Source organism: Triticum aestivum, chromosome 4B (assembly GCF_018294505.1).
Source record: "Triticum aestivum cultivar Chinese Spring chromosome 4B, IWGSC CS RefSeq v2.1, whole genome shotgun sequence".
Lineage (NCBI taxonomy): Eukaryota > Viridiplantae > Streptophyta > Magnoliopsida > Poales > Poaceae > Triticum > Triticum aestivum.
Genome location: NC_057804.1, coordinates 534,336,944 through 534,352,656, shown reverse-complemented (window position 1 = coordinate 534,352,656; position 15,713 = coordinate 534,336,944). Strand labels below are relative to the sequence as shown.

Sequence of the window (15,713 nt, the reverse complement as noted above, 5' to 3'; positions counted from 1 at the left end):
GTCACGGGATCATGCATTACGGTACGAGTAAAGTGACTTGCCGGTAACGAGACTGAACGAGGTATTGGGATACCGACGATCGAGTCTCGGGCATGTAACGTACCGATTGACAAAGGGAATAGTATACGGGGTTGCTTGAATCCTCGACATCGTGGTTCATCCAATGACATCATCGAGGAGCATGTGGGAGCCAACATGGGTATCCAGATCCCGCTGTTGGTTATTGACCTGAGAGCCGTCTCGGTCATGTCTGCATGTCTCCCGAACCCGTAGGGTCTACACACTTAAGGTTCGGTGACGCTAGGGTTATTAGGAAGACTTGTATGTGAATACCGAATGTTGTTCGGAGTCCCGGATGAGATCCCGGACGTCACGAGGAGTTCCGGAATGGTCCGGAGGTAAAGATTTATATATGGGAAGCTGTCATATGGACACCGAAAGGTTTCGGGGGCAATGTCGGTATTGTACCGGGGCCACCGGAAGGGTTCCGGGGGTCCACCGAGAGGGGCCACCCCTCCCGGGGGGCCACATGGGCTGAGTGGGGCAGGAGCCAGCCCCTGGAGGGCTGGGCGCCCCCCCCCCCCTTGGGCCCATGCGCCTAGGGTTGGGGGGAACCCTAGAGGGGGCGCCCCCCTTGCTTGGGGGGCAAGTCCCCCCTCCCTGGCCGCCGCCCCCCCCCTCTAGATCCCATCTAGAGGGGCCGGCCCCCCTTGCCTCTTCCCCTATAAATAGAGGGGTGAGGGGAGGGCTGCATACACAAGCCAAGGCGCAGCCCCTCCCCTCCCCAACACCTCTCCTCCTCCGTACGTGCTTGGCGAAGCCCTGTCGGAGTGCTGCTTCTCCACCAACACCACGCCGTCGTGCTGCCGGTGGAGCTGTCTTCCTCAACCTCTCCTTCCTCCTTGCTGGATCAAGACGGAGGAGACGTCGTCCGTACCGTACGTGTGTTGAACGCGGAGGTGCTGTCCGTACAGCACTTGGTCATCGGTGATCTGAATCACGGCGAGTACGACTCCATCATCACCATCCCCTTGAACGCTTCCGCACTCGATCTACAAGTGGTATGTAGATGCAAACTCACTCCCTTGACTCATTGCTTAGATGAACTCATAGATGGATCTTGGTGAAACCGTAGGAAAATTTTAATTTTCTGCAACGTTCCCCAACAGTGGCATCATGAGCTAGGTCTATGCGTAGTTCTCTATTGCACGAGTAGAACACAATTTTGTTGTGGGCGTAGATCTTGTCAACTTGCTTGCCGCTACTAGTCTTATCTTGCTTCAGCGGTATTGTGGGATGAAGCGGCCCGGACCAACCTTACACGTACGCTTACGTGAGACCGGTTCCACCGACTAACATGCACTAGTTGCATAAGGTGGCTGGCGGGTGTCTGTCTCTCCCACTTTAGTTGGAGCGGATTCGATGAAAAGGGTCCTTATGAAGGGTAAATAAAAGTTAACAAAATCACGTTGTGGTTATTCGTAGGTAAGAAAACGTATTTGCTAGAACCCAATTGCAGCCACGTAAAAGATGCAACAACAATTAGAGGACGTCTAACTTGTTTTTGCAGCAATTGTCTTGTGATGTGATATGGCCAGAAGTTGTGATGAATGATGAATGATATATTGTGATGTATGAGATCATGTTCTTGTAATAAAAATCACGACTTGCATGTCGATGAGTATGACAACTGGCAGGAGCCATAGGAGTTGTCTTTATTTTTGTATGACCTGCGTGTCATTGAAGAACGCCATGTAAATTACTTTACTTTGTTGCTAAACGCGTTAGCCATAGAAGTAGTAGTCGTTGACGTGACAACTTCATGAAGACACGATGATGGAGATCATGATGATGGAGATCATGATGTCATGCCGGTGACAAGATGATCATGGAGCCCCGAAGATGAAGATCAAAGGAGCTATATGATATTGGCCATATCATGTCACTACTTTATATAATTGCATGTGATATTTATTATGTTTTATGCATCTTGTTTACTTAGAACGACGGTAGTAAATAAGATGATCCCTTACAAAAATTTCAAGAAGTGCTCTCCCCTAACTGTGCACCGTTGCTAAAGTTCGTCGTTTCGAAGCACCACGTGATGATCGGGTGTGATAGATCCTTACGTTTACATACAATGGGTGTAAGACAGTTTTACACATGCAAAACACTTAGGGTTAACTTGACGAGCCTAGCATGTACAGACATGGCCTCGGAACACGGAGACCGAAAGGTCGAACACGAGTCGTATGGAAGATACGATCAACATGAGAATGTTCACCGACGATGACTAGTCCGTCTCACGTGATGATCGGGCACGACCTAGTCGACTCGGATCGTGTAACACTTAGATGACTAGAGGGATGTCTAATCTGAATGGGAGTTCATTAAAATAATTTGATTAGATGAACTTAATTATCATGAACTTAGTCTAAAACTTTTGCATAATATGTCTTGTAGATCAAATGGCCAACGCTCATGTCAACATGAACTTCAACGCGTTCCTAGAGAAAACCAAGCTGAAAGATGATGGCAGCAACTATACGAACTGGGTCCGGAACCTGAGGATCATCCTCATAGCTGCCAGGAAACAATATGTCCTATAAGGACCGCTAGGTGACGCTCCCGTCCCAGAGAACCAAGACATTATGAATGCTTGGCAGTCTCGTGCTGATGATTACTCCCTCGTTCAGTGCGGCATGCTTTACAGCTTAGAACCGGGGCTCCAAAAGCGTTTTGAGCAACACGGAGCATATGAGATGTTCGAGGAGCTGAAACTAGTTTTCCAAGCTCATGCCCGTGTCGAGAGATATGAAGTCTCCGACAAGTTCTATAGTTGTAAGATGGAGGAAAATAGTTCTGTCAGTGAGCACATACTCAAAATGTCTGGGTTGCACAACCGCCTGTCCCAGCTGGACATTAACCTCCCGGATGAGGCGGTCATTGACAGAATCCTTCAGTCGCTCCCACCAAGCTACAAGAGCTTTGTGATGAACTACAATATGCAGGGGATGGTGAAGACCATTCCTGAAGTATTCTCGATGCTGAAATCAGCAGAGGTTGAAATCAAGAAAGAACATCAAGTGTTGATGGTCAATAAGACCACTAAGTTCAAGAAGGGCAAGGGTAAGAAGAACTTCAAGAAGGACGGCAAAGATGTTGCCGCGCCCGGTAAGCCAGTTGCCGGGAAGAAGTCAAAGAATGGACCCAAGCCTGAAACTGAGTGCTTTTATTGCAAGGGGAAGGGTCACTGGAAGCGGAACTGCCCCAAATACTTAGCGGATAAGAAGGCCGGCAACACCAAAGGTATATTTGATATACATGTAATTGATGTGTACCTTACCAGTACTCGTAGTAACTCCTGGGTATTTGATACCGGTGCCGTTGCTCATATTTGTAACTCACAGCAGGAGCTGCGGAATAAGCGGAGACTGGCGAAGGACGAGGTGACGATGCGCGTCGGGAATGGTTCCAGAGTCGATGTGATCGCCGTCGGCACGCTACCTCTACATTTACCTACGGGATTAGTTTTGAACCTTAATAATTGTTATTTGGTGCCAAGTTTGAGCATGAACATTGTATCTGGATCTCGTTTGATACGAGATGGCTACTCATTTAAATCCGAGAATAATGGTTGTTCTATTTATATGAGAGATATGTTTTATGGTCATGCTCCGATGGTCAATGGTTTATTCTTAATGAATCTCGAACGTAATGTTACACATATTCATAGCGTGAATACCAAAAGATGTAAAGTTGATAACGATAGTCCCACATACTTGTGGCACTGCCGCCTTGGTCACATTGGTGTCAAGCGCATGAAGAAGCTCCATGCTGATGGACTTTTAGAGTCTCTCGATTATGAATCATTTGACACATGCGAACCATGCCTCATGGGCAAAATGACCAAGACTCCGTTCTCCGGAACAATGGAGCGAGCAACCAACTTGTTGGAAATCATACATACCGATGTGTGCGGTCCAATGAGTGTTGAGGCTCGCGGAGGATATCGTTATGTTCTCACTCTCACAGATGACTTGAGTAGATATGGGTATGTCTACTTGATGAAACACAAGTCTGAGACCTTTGAAAAGTTCAAGGAATTTCAGAATGAAGTAGAGAATCAACGTGACCGAAAGATAAAATTCTTACGATCGGATCGTGGAGGAGAATATTTAAGTCACGAATTTGGTACACACTTAAGAAAATGTGGAATCGTTTCACAACTCACGCCGCCTGGAACACCTCAGCGAAACGGTGTGTCCGAACGTCGTAATCGCACTCTATTGGATATGGTGCGATCTATGATGTCTCTTACCGATTTACCGCTATCATTTTGGGGATACGCTCTAGAGACAGCTACATTCACTTTAAATAGGGCACCGTCTAAATCCGTTGAGACGACACCGTATGAATTATGGTTTGGGAAGAAACCTAAGCTGTCGTTTCTAAAAGTTTGGGGATGCGATGCTTATGTCAAGAAACTTCAACCTGAAAAGCTCGAACCCAAGTCGGAAAAATGCGTCTTCATAGGATACCCTAAAGAAACCATTGGGTATACCTTCTACTTAAGATCCGAGGGCAAGATCTTTGTTGCCAAGAACGGATCCTTTCTGGAAAAAGAGTTTCTCTCGAAAGAAGTAAGTGGGAGGAAAGTAGAACTCGATGAAGTACTACCTCTTGAACGGGAAAGTAGTGCAGCTCAGGAAAATGTTCCTGTGATGCCTACACCAACTGAAGAGGAAAATAATGATGATGATCAAGGTACTTCGGATCAAGTTGCTACTGAACTTCGTAGGTCCACAAGGACACGTTCCGCACCAGAGTGGTACGGCAACCCTGTCCTGGAAATCATGTTGTTAGACAACGGTGAACCTTCGAACTATGAAGAAGCGATGGCGGGCCCAGATTCCAACAAATGGCTAGAAGCCATGAAATCCGAGATAGAATCCATGTATGAAAACAAAGTATGGACTTTGACTGACTTGCCCGATGATCGGCGAGCGATAGAAAACAAATGGATCTTTAAGAAGAAGACGGACGCGGATGGTAATGTCACCATCTATAAAGCTCGACTTGTCGCTAAGGGTTATCGGCAAGTTCAAGGGATTGACTACGATGAGACTTTCTCTCCCGTAGCGAAGCTTAAGTCCGTCCGAATCATGTTAGCAATTGCCGCATACTATGATTATGAGATATGGCAGATGGACGTCAAAACGGCATTCCTTAACGGGCATCTTAAGGAAGAACTGTATATGATGCAGCCGGAGGGTTTTGTCGATCCTAAGAATGCTAACAAAGTATGCAAGCTCCAGCGATCCATTTATGGGCTGGTGCAAGCATCTCGGAGTTGGAACATTCGCTTTGATGAAATGATCAAAGCGTTTGGGTTTATGCAGACTTATGGAGAAGCCTGCGTTTACAAGAAAGTGAGTGGGAGCTCTGTAGCATTTCTCATATTATATGTAGATGACATACTTTTGATGGGAAATGATATAGAATTCTTGGACAGCATTAAGGCCTACTTGAATAAGTGTTTTTCAATGAAGGACCTTGGAGAAGCTGCTTATATATTAGGCATCAAGATCTATAGAGATAGATCGAGACGCCTCATAGGTCTTTCACAGAGCACATACCTTGATAAGATTTTGAAGAAGTTCAAAATGGATCAGTCCAAGAAGGGGTTCTTGCCTGTATTGCAAGGTGTGAGATTGAGCTCGGCTCAATGCCCGACCACGGCAAAAGATAAAGAAGAGATGAGCGTCATCCCCTATGCCTCAGCCATAGGATCTATTATGTATGCCATGTTGTGTACCAGACCTGATGTAAACCTTGCCGTAAGTTTGGTAGGAAGGTACCAAAGTAATCCCGGCAAGGAACACTGGACAGCGGTCAAGAATATCCTAAAGTACCTGAAAAGGACGAAGGACATGTTTCTCATTTATGGAGGTGACGAAGAGCTCGTCGTAAAGGGTTACGTCGACGCTAGCTTCGACACAGATCTGGATGACTCTAAGTCACAAACCGGATACGTGTATATGTTGAATGGTGGAGCAATAAGTTGGTGCAGCTGCAAGCAGAGCGTCGTGGCGGAATCTACATGTGAAGCGGAGTACATGGCAGCCTCGGAGGCAACGCATGAAGCTATTTGGGTGAAGGAGTTCATCACCGACCTAGGAGTCATATCCAATGCGTCGGGGCTGATCAAACTCTTCTGTGACAACACTGGAGCTATTGCCCTTGCCAAAGAGCCCAGGTTTCACAAGAAGACCAGGCACATCAAGCGTCGTTTCAACTCCATCCGTGAAAATGTTCAAGATGAAGACATAGATATTTGCAAAGTACATACGGATCTGAATGTCGCAGATCCGTTGACTAAACCTCTCTCGCGAGCAAAACATGATCAACACCAGAACTCTATGGGTGTTCGATTCATCACAATGTAACTAGATTATTGACTCTAGTGCAAGTGGGAGACTGTTGGAAATATGCCCTAGAGGCAATAATAAAAGCATTATTATTATATTTCCTTGTTCATGATAATTGTCTTTTATTCATGCTATAATTGTATTATCCGGAAATCGTAATACACGTGTGAATACATAGACCATAACATGTCCCTAGTGAGCCTCTAGTTGACTAGCTCGTTGGTCAACAGATAGTCATGGTTTCCTGACTATGGACATTAGATGTCATTGACAACGGGATCACATCATTAGGAGAATGATGTGATGGACAAGACCCAATCCTAAGCATAGCACAAGATCGTGTAGTTCGTTTTGCTAGAGCTTTTTCAATGTTAAGTATCTCTTCCTTAGACCATGAGATCGTGTAACTCCTGGATACCGTAGGAGTGCTTTGGGTGTACCAAACGTCACAACGTAACTGGGTGACTATAAAGGTGCACTACAGGTATCTCCGAAAGTGTCTGTTGGGTTGACACGGATCGAGACTGGGATTTGTCACTCCGTATGACGAAGAGGTATCTCTGGGCCCACTCGGTAATGCATCATCATAATGAGCTCAAAGTGACCAAGTGTTTGGTCACGGGATCATGCATTACGATACGAGTAAAGTGACTTGCCGGTAACGAGACTGAATGAGGTATTGGGATACCGACGATCGAGTCTCGGGCATGTAACGTACCGATTGACAAAGGGAATGGTATACGGGGTTGCTTGAATCCTCGACATCGTGGTTCATCCGATGACATCATCGAGGAGCATTTGGGAGCCAAAATGGGTATCCAGATCCCGCTGTTGGTTATTGACCTGAGAGCCGTCTCGATCATGTCTGCATGTCTCCCGAACCCGTAGGGTCTACACACTTAAGGTTCGGTGACGCTAGGGTTATTAGGAAGACTTGTATGTGAATACCGAATGTTGTTCGGAGTCCCGAATGAGATCCCGGACGTCACGAGGAGTTCCGGAATGGTCCGGAGGTAAAGATTTATATATGGGAAGCTGTCATATGGACATCGAAAGGTTTCGGGGGCATATCGGTATTGTACCGGGGCCACCGGAAGGGTTCCGGGGGTCCACCGGGAGGGGCCACCCCTCCCGGGGGGCCACATGGGCTGCGTGGGGCAGGAGCCAGCCCCTGGAGGGCTGGGCGCCCCCCCCCCCTTGGGCCCATGCGCCTAGGGTTGGGGGAGAACCCTAGAGGGGGTGCCCCCCTTGCTTGGGGGGCAAGTCCCCCCTCCCTGGCCGCCGCCCCCCCCCCCTCCCCCTCTAGATCTCATCTAGAGGGGTCGGCCCCCCTTGCCCCTTCCCCTATAAATAGAGGGGTGAGGGGAGGGCTGCATACACAAGCCAAGGCGCAGCCCCTCCCCTCCCCAACACCTCTCCTCCTCCGTACGTGCTTGGCGAAGCCCTGTCGGAGTGCTGCTTCTCCACCAACACCACGCCGTCGTGCTGCCGGTGGAGCTGTCTTCCTCAACCTCTCTTTCCTCCTCACTGGATCAAGACGGAGGAGATGGCGTCCGTACCGTACGTGTGTTGAACGCGGAGGTGCTGTCCGTTTAGCACTTGGTCATCGGTGATCTGAGTCACGGCGAGTACGACTCCATCATCACCATCCCCTTGAACGCTTCCGCACTCGATCTACAAGTGGTATGTAGATGCAAACTCACTCCCTTGACTCGTTGCTTAGATGAACTCATAGATGGATCTTAATGAAACCGTAGGAAAAATTTTAATTTTCTGCAACGTTCCCCAACATGCCCAATCTGCGCCTGCTTAATATCTCGCTAAGAGCAAGATGGTCGTGGCTTGCAAGGACGGATCCGGCTAGATCATGGGCAGAATTCAACATTCAAGTCTCATCGGACTCACTAGCCATCTACAGAGCAGCCACAAAGTGCACCATTGGGGACGGATCCACGGTCTTATTCTGGACGGATTGGTGGCTTTAAGAGGGACGCATACATGATATCCTGCCAAACCTATTTCGTGTCATCAAGAAGAGCGCAACCAAAGTAAGGACAGTGAGGCAAGCTAAGTCAGGACAATGGTGGCGTGATGTGTCGCCCAACATGAACACCCAAGCCTTACAAGAGTTCATACAATTGGTCGACCGACTACAGAATATCCAACTAGCGGACAGGATTGACGACAAAGTTGTCTGCTGTTGGAAGGAGATGGCTTGTTCTCGGCTCAGTCAGCTTGTCGAGCTCATTTTGCCACATGTATTGAGTCCGCGGGAGCAATGGAGATTTGGAAGTCCAGAGCACCGGCAATGTGCAAGTTCTTTTCCTGGCTGGCGGCGCAGAAAAGATGTTGGACGACGGACAGATTGCAACGACATTTATTGCCACATCCGGTGGCATGCCCGCTTTGCGATCAGGAGCCAGAAACGATCAATCACCTACTCCTTGGATGTGCTTTCACTCGACAAATATGGTTCGTCACTATGGGCAACTGGGGAAAGCCTCACTGGACTCCGGAGCCGGAGGCTGAGCTCGTTCGATGGTGGACTTCCCTTAACATCGAGAAGACCAAGAGGAAGGAAACATGGACAGTGATCACTTTAGTGGCTTGGACATTGTGGAAACATAGGAACGACATCGTGTTCAACGGAGCTTCCCCATCTGTCAGCACGGTCCTCTGGCAGATCGAGGCGGAGGGACATAACTGGAGGGCTGCGGCCCTGCTGAGGGAGGTAAGATCACTCCCAACTAGGTTAGATCGATTGAGTGGTAGCGAGTAGTTAGCATGCGGACTCGGGCTCGTGCAACCGTGGGTTGTGTTGTAACGTTGTAAAAACCCTCCATCTTGACATCTTTTATCTATGATCTCGATATGTCTGCTTGATGTATCCTTGAAAGAAAAAAAAACAGAGAACCTGCCCCTGTTGGAGTCTGGAGTCTCTTTGCTCCCCAACCCCAAAGGCCAAAAGCAGACAGTAACAATTTTTTTCTTATACATATGATAAACTATATCTATTCTTGGGCAGTCCCAAATTGCTGCCATGAAGTGAATCTGGACGGTATCAATGAGGTGACAATGATCACCTTGTCACCATTTACATTAACAACTCTAGTAGGGTGACAAAGTATTACCATTCAAGAACAATGTAACTTGGATGGAAACACTCCAGATTTCCATCCAGAATGATAAAGCCATGTTATAATGTTTTGGTGTATATTTAAGCTGACATTTGGACTGGTCTCTTAAATGACCGACAATTACAGAAGATCGTTTAATGAGGAGCAAAGTTTTAGATAGCCCTTACATGATCATAGCTTGTTTTGTGTTTTCCAGTGCCAAAACGGCCATGTAGGATGCTAATCAGCAGTAGGTGTCACGTTTGTTCTCATGATGCTATCTTAATTTGCACAAAACATTGCACTGGAAAATATAGTTAAGTCGATTAAGTCCTCATGCGCATACGCCAAGTGGGGTTGTATGCACAAATGAATAATCATGAAGAGAAACTTGCCTTTTTGCTCCTTCAAACGTGCCCTGTTCCTGGTTGTGGCTTCATGGGGTGTTGGTCAAGCCACTTTCTTGTGAACCATAGTGCCGATTGCTTGAGTCATTTGAAGTAAAGTTGGAGGTGTCCCTGCCTTTATAGTTCTTCTTGGAGAGCCCCTAGACAACAACATGACGCCTTTCGGGGTTCACCTCAGGACTGACAATTTGAACTGAAGTCCTCTGTCACAAACACAGAGTGGTGAGGTCTGTAACCTGCAGAAGCCTTTCTTTTGGTTTCATATATGACTAGAACGGAAGCGCGCCTTGGCGCACGTTGCCCGCGTGAGCACCGTGACCCAGCATGTATATATCTTGTACATCCAATCACGTCATTCTTTCGGTACTAAGGAGTTTAGTATAGAGCGCAAATAGTAGAGATATACCAAAAACATGGTAATCTGAGTATACTAAGTCAAAAGGATAATTAATTTGCACGCACATGACAAAATTTGTTCCAAAAAGCCAGTGCCAGATAGGACAAATTGTTTGCATCAAGTTTAGTAGAACGCAAAAACATACAAGATACCAAAGCCTGAATGTTAATCTCCAAATTCCAGAACCATACATCATCGACAACATAATATAATTAAAATAGGAGAACTTAACATATATGCCATTTCATTATTTATAAGACATAAACAAAACAAATAGTCCCATATCAAAACTATCAGTAGCATGACAAAATAAAAGGAGATTTATGTACATATCAGAACTGAGACTCTAAATCCCATGTCTCGGTCAGGAAATATATTCTTTATCCGATTTGAAGTACCATAATGGGCTAACAATCACTGTCAATGTAGTACATAATGCCTTTCTTTTTCTTCATATATGAACTGGACTTCTCTATTAAATACTCAAATTTCATATCAATGTCTCAGTCATGAAATATATTCTTTATCAGTTCTCATCGAAACGACTCCATTAGTAATTCGATGCAGCAGTTTTCTCTTCACTTTGTTACATTAATGAAGTACTAAAACCCTTATACCTATGTAAGGCTAACTTGCAACGACCAGGGCTGCAGGCCAAATGGCAGGCTGGCGCTGCAAGTCAATACAATGTGAACCTGGAGCGACGTGAGTAACCAGGGGCACCCCTCACTAAATTTTCACATATTGATCAGGTCTGGATAAGATTTTAGAACATAGATGCAATCCGGGTATATGTCCTGGCAAGAAGAGAGAAGGAGGTGGAGCACCGCATTACATAATTTATATTAGACTAAAGAGCAATACAATATCACAATAATTTGAAGGAGTAATTGCATGCCTAATCATGATCTCAAGAGATGTGACTCTGCACATGTATTTCTTTGATCATTTTTCATTTGAATAACCATGATCTCAAAATTACAATAGTTCGGTTTGATTATAATCAAATAAATCAACCAGCTATGCAAGTACGATAGTTATCTACAGATAGTCACCTCACGCGAGTCATAATTTCAGGATAGGTACTTACTATATTTTCTAAGATTGGCATGCATCTAGTTAGAACCAAGAAATACATGTATATATACGCCAGCAGCTAGTGCTCCCACGCGAACTGAAGTATGCTTATGCAGCATCATGAATATCTAAATATATACGCTACTGAATATATACGATGGATTTACTCTAGTTGTCGTGGTAAAAAGTTCTAAACTGACTTATATTCTACAAAAATGCATACCCGATGTGATCCAGTGTGCTGTTGCAAATACATTTTTTTAATAAATCATTTGTACATCTCTGACCTCTATACTCTAGCCATGATTACTATGTAATTACTAAGTTCTTAATTTTCTCTTCATTTATAATTAGAACATGGCATTACTTTGATATATCCCCACCTTGACACGGAGATCCTAAAAAAATCAGGCACATAAGCCTAAAAACAAAACAGTGGTGATTACCTTGAGAAAAGACTAATTTGACCCTTATATCAATCAATAAACAAATTCTACTCTAGATGGCCACATATTGCCCATTCATAACTTTTATAAGGTGTATTGACCCGGTAATCGACTTTTAGTTATATTAGGTACTGAGCATTGGTCGATGCAATATCAAAGAGCAAAATTGGTTCCTGAAATAGAGAAGCTTTTTGGAAAACTCACATGGAGAAAGCAAGGAATTTAAACCATGCTGCCAAGGTAAAGCATCCGACAACGCAAAAGGGACAACATAATCCAGAACAACAATTGTAAGCCATATTTTTTAATACAGTTGAGCCCAGAAGGGCTATTAAGCTAAGTTAGAAATAGTAGTCAGAAGTATAGAGCAAAAACATTAAAGACTACTAAAACCAAGGTATAGTCAACCTACCGGATAATTGATCTCAAGTTGGTTGTCCAGGAACTGATTTGCATCAGGATGCGTGTCGCCTGTCCAGGAAGTGATTTACATCAGAAAGCGCAACGTGTAGTGCCTGTGTAAGGCAATGGTCAAGCGTCTCCCATAGAAGGAGCTGGTTCAACAGAATGCATATTTATAATAATAGTGGTTAAGTAAAAAAGCATCAAGATTTGACAGGATAACTGATTTGCACCAAGATTCATTACATTCCAAGAGAATGGCATAGTGGTAGCCCAGGATAATCGATTTGCATAAAGATTCGGTACAAAGCAAGATTTACAATATACTAAAAGCAGGGCATAATGATAACACAGGATAACCAATCTATTTGATTCTACTATGGTAAAGTAATATATTTTATAGTAGACCACATATAGAGAGAGCTTTGATTGAACGCCTTGTCATGTGACTTGTTCAAGCGTGGGGATGTAACGACCTGTTCAACACTGACTGCTAAATTTTCAGTAAAATCACAGAGTGCTAAACAGTATCTAAATTGACAGGCAAACCATGGACCAGGCGTGGAAGTGCAATGAAGTTATACAGATCCATGTTGATATTAAGGCTCTGGCTTTGATCCATGTAGCAGCCACGATCGACAGCCAACAATTTTCTGCTTGATCTCCCAAACAGTTCTGGTTCAATGATATAGAAAAATTTAGACACATCTGTAAATTGACACCTCGTTGGAACTAAAGCGAGGGGTGGTCATATTTCCCGCATTTGGGATCTCGGTGATCTTTTGGATAGAGCCATCTTTCTAGATAACATTATTTTTCAGGACAAGAGAGCAGATATAAATTTCAGCGATCTCTCAACACGTTTCAAAGGATGTGAAGAAAAATTGCAGAGTAGGGGGCTCACCTGCTGTTGTAGGCCTTGCTTGGAGGTGCCGGCGGACAGACGGGCTGTGTTCGCCATCAGATCCGTTGCACGCGCGAGCTCGACGGGAGCAGCGGTGCGAGAGCTTCAATGTCGCGGCAGCTCACCTCTTCTTCGTCCATTTTGTGCCGGCGGCCATGCTTTTTCTGGAGACTAATCATTTGGAACTTAGAGAACAATAAATTATGAACAGACATCTTCAGAGACTAACCTTGGGTCTAGCTGCTTGTCGACAGAAGGATCATTAGAGGTGACTTTGTTAGAAGATGTGTCGACAACCTGCATACAATGATTTACAGAGAAGGGGATGAGTAAGGTTTGTTTGCTCAGGACTGTGCATCAACCAATCACCTAAAGTAATTTCAATAAATAAAAATTTACATATCGACCAAGATAAACTTCGCGGTTAGAAAATACGTTGATAATATAAATCTACACCACAAAGAAATCGCCAAGGCATCTAATACATCTATCTTTAAAGGACGACTACTCAACAAATGCATGTTAGGCTCTTAGTGAAGCTCCAAATGAGAATCTCAGAATTATTTTGAGATGCCTTATTCAGTTAACCAATCAAAGCATGTTCATCTTAATAAAAGGGCAGCAGAAGCATCATACCACTATTCATGAATTATATAGAATTTGATCTTGGAGGTGGGCTGGGGCTCTTTGGTGCTAGCTCTTCTATTTTTAGATAAAATTGCTTGTTCTTCTCCTGGTCTCCTGCCATAACCCATGGATGGCCTTTCTACACAACAATTATACATATGTATTAAGCATAAAGTAGTGGCAGCAGAGCAGCAGCATACAAAGCTACAAATAATAAAACCTAGAACAACAAAGTGCTAGGGTAGTAGATGGTGTTTCCAAACTTCAAAGAATTATGTTACATGACTTCAAATCTTGTACTGTAGTTTCTTTCACCATTTAGAAGAGAGGACATAAATGCTTATCAATGTTTCTTACTGAACTACTCCCTCCGTTCCATATTACTCGTTGCTTATCATTTTAGATATCTTGTGTTTAAACTTTGCTAATTGCAGAGGTCGACCAAATTGTGGTGTATCCAGGATGTATTACTTGTGGTTCTAAACAGATAATGGGGTTGTACTGTTTTGTTTATGATACTAACCACATGCTTTGATAGAATCTTCAGAAGCTAGAAAAATAGAATGAGTTTCCCATATATTGGAGGGTCAATCTAACAAAAAATATCGATTCTAAAATGTAACAGGAGAAGAAATTAACTTAACCGGATAATAGCACATGATTTAGGTATTATGCACAATAATTTATTTGGTCAGTATGCTTGAACCCATGCAAGAAAAAAACATTTTTTTTGTTCTGGGAAGACCAACGACATTATCTTTTAGTTCAATAACAACACCTTAAATTGATATAGCAGCAAACCTTCGGTCAAACCAATGAGAAATTATTCTTGTGCTAAAGAAGAAGAAACGAAGGAAGAGAAGAAATTCACCTTGGACAGGAGCCATCCCTCTACTGGCGGGGGTCCTCCCTGATGAATCACTTTGAGCATCCGTTGCATCTCCACCAAGAACTTGATCCACAGCGGCTGCTGCACCAAATCTGAGAGAGAAGGAAAAAGAGGAGAGGGTGAGAGGTAGAGCAGATCAGAGAGGAGGAGGATGAACTAATCGAAAACAGAGGAGGCCCAGCCCGGTGCGCCCCTGCAAGGCTGCACCCCATGGCCAGCGGAAGCGGAACCGCACGTGTGGGGGGCGAGGGAGGAGACGGAGAGGAGCCGCCGGGGTCCGCTGGAGCCACGCCGGCGACGAAGGCGATGCCCAGCCCGAAACCCTAGCCACGGCTGAGGGTCGCGAGCGAGCGTGAGAGGTCGAGGAAGAGGCGGAGCAAGGGGAGGCCTTCGGTGTGTGTGTGTGTGGGGGGGGGGGGGGGGGGGGAGACGCTGGGGATGGAGGGCGAGGCGAGCGGCAGCGACGGCAGCCGCGCGATGGCAGGGGGTGTACGGAAGATCGGCGGTGAGTGGGAGGGAGGGAGGGAGGCGGCTACGGGAGGAGTGGAAGCGAGCGAGCGAACGAGGAGGCGGCGGCTAGGTTTTTTCACGGAGCTTCCGTCTATTTATAGTCATATGCGAAATGACCAAAATACCATCGGCGTGATCTAGGAATTACGAGCGGTGGCAGCCCGGGGCGCATACTGTTTCGATCCACCGTGCCACATTTTGATCCAGCGGCCGGCATCTCTCCATCTCGTCATCTAACGGCCCAGAACGCATCAAGGACCAGATCCGACGGTCGGGAATCGCTAAACTCCAAGGAGGCTGGGTTCCTCCCACTATGTATCTTACCCTGATTTCTGCAGTTCTGGCAACCTCATTGTCTCAATGTAACCGCTTGTAGCACTGTAAACTTACTGTGCAAAGTAATTTCAGCAAGCTCATGTATATGTAAAATCATTGAGTTCCACCTGACAATTACTCCCTCCATCCGAAAATATTTTTCGAAAAAATGGATGTATCTAGTCGTATTTT

At 45.3% G+C, this 15,713-nt stretch overlaps 1 long non-coding RNA gene across 4 annotated transcripts; it reads right to left on the bottom strand.

Annotated features, from left to right (window-relative positions):
* Positions 1–9,493: 9,493 nt before the first annotated feature.
* Positions 9,494–15,238, bottom strand: LOC123093138 (uncharacterized). 4 transcript variants are annotated; one of them, XR_006445120.1, is made up of 7 exons: positions 14,932–15,238; positions 14,679–14,788; positions 13,817–13,946; positions 13,410–13,477; positions 13,181–13,351; positions 12,287–12,951; positions 9,494–10,157 (listed from the first exon to the last, which is right to left on the bottom strand). It is a non-coding gene; the product is annotated as an uncharacterized lncRNA (long non-coding RNA). The 4 variants fall into 4 exon arrangements; XR_006445121.1 differs by lacking the exon at positions 9,494–10,157 and adding an exon at positions 10,494–11,148 and having other exon boundaries at positions 13,181–13,344; XR_006445122.1 differs by lacking the exon at positions 9,494–10,157 and adding an exon at positions 10,494–11,148 and having other exon boundaries at positions 13,817–13,942.
* Between the last annotated feature and the right edge of the window lie 475 nt (positions 15,239–15,713).